This window comes from Chinchilla lanigera, unplaced genomic scaffold (assembly GCF_000276665.1).
Source record: "Chinchilla lanigera isolate Chin_1 unplaced genomic scaffold, ChiLan1.0 scaffold00036, whole genome shotgun sequence".
NCBI classification, from domain to species: domain Eukaryota; kingdom Metazoa; phylum Chordata; class Mammalia; order Rodentia; family Chinchillidae; genus Chinchilla; species Chinchilla lanigera.
In genome coordinates this window covers 4,198,922-4,203,239 of record NW_004955437.1, presented here as the reverse complement: position 1 = coordinate 4,203,239, position 4,318 = coordinate 4,198,922, and the positions used below count along the sequence as shown (strand labels likewise).

Sequence of the window (4,318 nt, the reverse complement as noted above, 5' to 3'; positions counted from 1 at the left end):
GTAATTTGAAAAACCACCAAGAAATGCCCAGCTCCTGATGGATTGATTGCCAAGTTCTATAAGGCTTTAGAGATACTCAAATGCCGGTACGTCTCAAACTCTCTAATGAAATCAAAAGGTCAGCAGTGCTCCCAAAGTCATCCCTGGGAGCAAGCATTGCCCTGATTCAAACACTACACAAGGACTCAACCAAAATAGAGAACTACAAGCCAATCTCTTTGATGATCATAGATGCGAAAATTCTCAAGAAGATACTGGCCAATAAATGAAACGGATCACTAAAAAGATCATACATCATAACCAAATAGGATTCATTCCAGGGATACAAGGATGGTTCAACATACATGAATCAATAAATCTAATACCCCACCTGAAGTGGAACAAAGACAAAAATCACATGATCATCTCAATAGACAGAAAAAGCATTTGACAAAATCCAACAGCTATTCATGATAAGAACACAAAGAAAATAGGTATAAACCAGGCATGGTGGTGCACGCCTGTAATCCCAGCACTCAGGAGGCTGAGGCAGGAGGATTGTTGCGAGTTCAAGACCAGCCTGGGCTACAAAATGAGCTCAAGGCCAGCCTGATCTGCATTGTGAGACCCTGTCTTAAAAAGATTAAAAAAAAAAAAAGTAGGTATAGAAGGTCTTTATCTCTTGTCTACAGCCATACCACCCTGAACACACCTGATCTTGTCTGATCTAGGAAACTAAGCAGGGTTGGAAGTTAAGCAGGGTCAGGCCTGGTTAGTACTTAGATGGGAGAAGGTCTTTATCTCAATCTGATAAAAGTCACTTATGGCAAACCAATGGCCAACATCATCTTAAATGGAGAGCAGAAGCCTCTCCTTCTAAAATCAGAAACAATGGGCTGGGGATATAGCTCAGTGGCACAAGCACCTGCCTGGCAAGCACTATGTCCTGAGTTCAATTCCTGGTACCAAAAAAAAAAAAAAAAGTTGCATATGAAATCAGAAACAAGACAGGGTGTTTGCTATCAGTACTCCTGTTCAGTATAGTTCTCAAAATGTTAGCCAGAACAATTAGGCAAAAGAAAGAGATAAAATGGATATGCGTAGGAAAGGAAAAAGTTAAATTATCATTATCTGAAGATGACATGATTCTCTACATAGAAGACCCCAAAAACTCCACCAAAAGACTCCTAGAATTAATAATCAAATTCAGTAGTATAGCAGGATATAAAGTCTATACTCATAGTACTATTCCTGTACACCAATACTAAACTCACCAAGAGTGAAATTAGGAAAACAATACCTGCCACAATAGCATCAAGCAAAACTAAATACTTAGCAAAGAACCTAACCAAGGAAGTGAAAGACCTCTACAGTGAAAGGTACAGTACTCTGAAAAAGGAGATCAAAGAGGACAGCAGAAAAATGGGAAGCTATTCCCTGTCCCTGGGGAGACCGAACCACTATAGTCAGGATGGCCATACTTCTATTTTTTTTTTTTTTAGACATTTTTTTTTTCTTCTATATATTTTTTTTTTTTCTTGCTATGCAGTTCAGGCTGGCCTTGAGCTCACTTTGCAGACCAGGCTGGCCTCGAACTTGCAACGATCCTCCTGCCTCAGCCTCCCGGGTGCTGGGGTTTCTTCTAAACCTGTTATATGCATTTAATGCATTCCCAATTAAAATATCAATAGCATTCCTCACAGGACTAGAGATAATAGTCCTAAAATTTCTATGGAAACTGAAGAAACCTATAATAGCAAAAGCAATTCTGAGCAATGAGGACCAGACAGGGGGCATCACAACCCCTGACATTAACTTATACTACAAAGTTACAATGCTAAACACAGCAGGATATTGACAAAAAAAAAACAAAAACAAAAGCAAAAACGCTAGAGTTGTGGGTCAGTGGAGCAGAATAGACGATGCAAAAACAACTTCAGGCACACACCGCTACTTTATCTTTGACAAACCAGCCAAATACTTTTGCTGGTGAAAGATAGCTTCCCTAACAAACAGTGCTGGGAAAAGCGGCTACCTACATGTCAAAGGTTGAGCTGAGACCCATATCTCTCACCATACACTAAACTAAAGTCAAAATAGATCGAAGATTTAAATATTAAAATAGAGGGGTGTTCTCTTTTTTTGGTACGGGGACTCGAACTCAGCACCTTATGCTTGCCAGGCAGGCACTTATGCCACTCAGCTATATCCCCAGCCCATACAGAAGTGAGTTCTGGTGCTAGGCCCCTTGGGAGGGCTGGTGCCTTCACCATGGTTCGGGCTGAGCTGGACTACACCATCGTGATCCCAGATCAGCTCTGCAGGAGCCAGAAATCCTGGTCCCTGGAAATCTTTGAGGGAGTTCTGTTGGCCCCTACCTACGTGGAGACCAATAAACCCTCACCTTGCCTGACCTGTGAGTTCAAGGGAGCTGACCCCTTCCTCCGAAGATTTCTTGACGAACTGTGCACGCGGAGGGGACAAGGTGGGAAGGAGGCCAGGATGCACAGCCTGCGGCGATTCTCTTGGGCTAGGGGGCGCTGTAGGGACAAGAAGCTGGTCAAGTACAGCGCCATCTACTGGAAAAGGGGCTGCATCGCGATCCGATACGAGGTCCCAGGATACATGGTCTTCTCCGTGTTGGCCCAGAAGGAGCTGGAGCTGCAGTTTGCTTATGGGACTGAGCGGGACCTCCTGCTCTCCCACGTGGTCAGCAACGCCGGCGCCATGCTGTACGGCTACGTGCTCGAGCTTCTGCAGACCCACGGGCGTTTCCATCACCTGCATAGGGTAGGTGCCGTCTTGGACAGCAGTCCTGGTGATAGCAACCTAGTAGGGGCCTGCAGGCCCTAGCAGTCACCTGGAGCAGTGACCTGCCAGGCTGTGGCTGATACTTCTGGTGGCCTTCGCCCTAGTGGCAGTCCTGTTCCACATCCTGCTTGCTCTGCTCCCTGGCCTCTTCCACACCCGCCTCTACGACAGCCTACGGGATGCAGGCTCCTGCTCACCTGAGCTCTACCTCTCCTCGAGGGCCCATGTGGTGGTCCAGGCCAGGGACGTGGAATGCGCCATGGAGGTATGGCCGGCCCACCAGGTCCCGGTGCATTCTGTGGACTTGGTGTCATCTGCACAGATCAGCCACCTCTGTAACTACCCTACTCACTACGTGAGCCTCTGTGTCCATTTCAAGTACAACTGTGTCCAATGCTGAGGACGTAAAGAAATAAATGCCTGGCACCTTCCTCAGCCACATCTGTCCCACATCTGTCTGTTTACCAAGGGTCTAGGGGTGGGAGTGGCTGAGCAGGTTTCTGCAGAAGCCTTGCAGTTCGTTGTTTGGATAAGTACAGTAGTTAGGCTGCTAACTCCTGTGTCTTTCAGGCTATAAAAGGTTAACAGAGCCAGGAGAAGGTTAAGAAGGCTAAGAATAATTTTGAGTTGATTTTTTAAAAAACAATTGTGATAAGAACTCTTAACATGGGATCTTCTGTCTTAAAAATCCAAGTGTGTTTGGCATAGTGGCGCATGCCAATAATCCTAGTACTCGGGAGGCTGAGGCAGGAGGATCACCACGAGTTCGAGGCCAGCATGAGGTACAAAGTGAGCTCAAGGCCAGCCTGAACTGCCTAGTGAAACCCTGTCTCAAAAAAGACAAAAACAAACAAACAAAAAAATCCAAGTGTAAGCTGGGTGTTATGGTAGATACCTATAATCCCAGCACTATGGGAGGCTGAGGCAAGAGGATTGCAAAATCGAGCCCAACCTGAGCAATTTAGCAGGTTAGCGAGACTCCATCTCAAAATTTAAAAGAAATAAGGTATGGAGATGTAGCTCAGTGCATATCCCTGGATTTCATCCCTCGTACTAAAAAAATAAAAATCCAGTACACACTCTAAGTGCAGTGCTGTGTAGCAGATCTGGGGAGCTTTATCTTCTTGCATAACTGAAACTTAACACCTGTGGATTTCCTGAACGGAAGGTCAGCTCTACAGTGAGGTTCCTGGGGGTAGGGAGAGGAGCTGAGTTCGCTGTTCCAGAGGGCAAACCTGATTAGGGAAGCACTGTGCTGTGGGTTTCTCGGGCTCTTTCACTCAGAGGAGGCTCCCTGACCGCAGCCCTGGAGCCTGAGGGAGATGGCACATGCGGTGCTCTGCGGGGCCCAGGGCTGCCCAACTCTAGCACCTCGCCTAGGAGTCCACTGGGTCTGGGGGCGCTGCACACTGTGCAGAAAAGGCAGGTGGACTGGGGCCCAGCAGGCAGCTGTGCTGGAATGGGAGCTGCAGTGAGTTGGCCCAGCACCCTAAGACGAGAACCAAGGTAAGGGGAGTTTTGGTTGAAA

At 46.7% G+C, this 4,318-nt stretch overlaps 1 pseudogene; it reads left to right on the top strand.

Moving 5' to 3' along the window:
• The first annotated feature begins 2,250 nt into the window (after positions 1-2,250).
• LOC102013868 lies at positions 2,251-3,190 on the top strand (annotated as a pseudogene).
• The last annotated feature ends 1,128 nt before the right edge of the window (positions 3,191-4,318 follow it).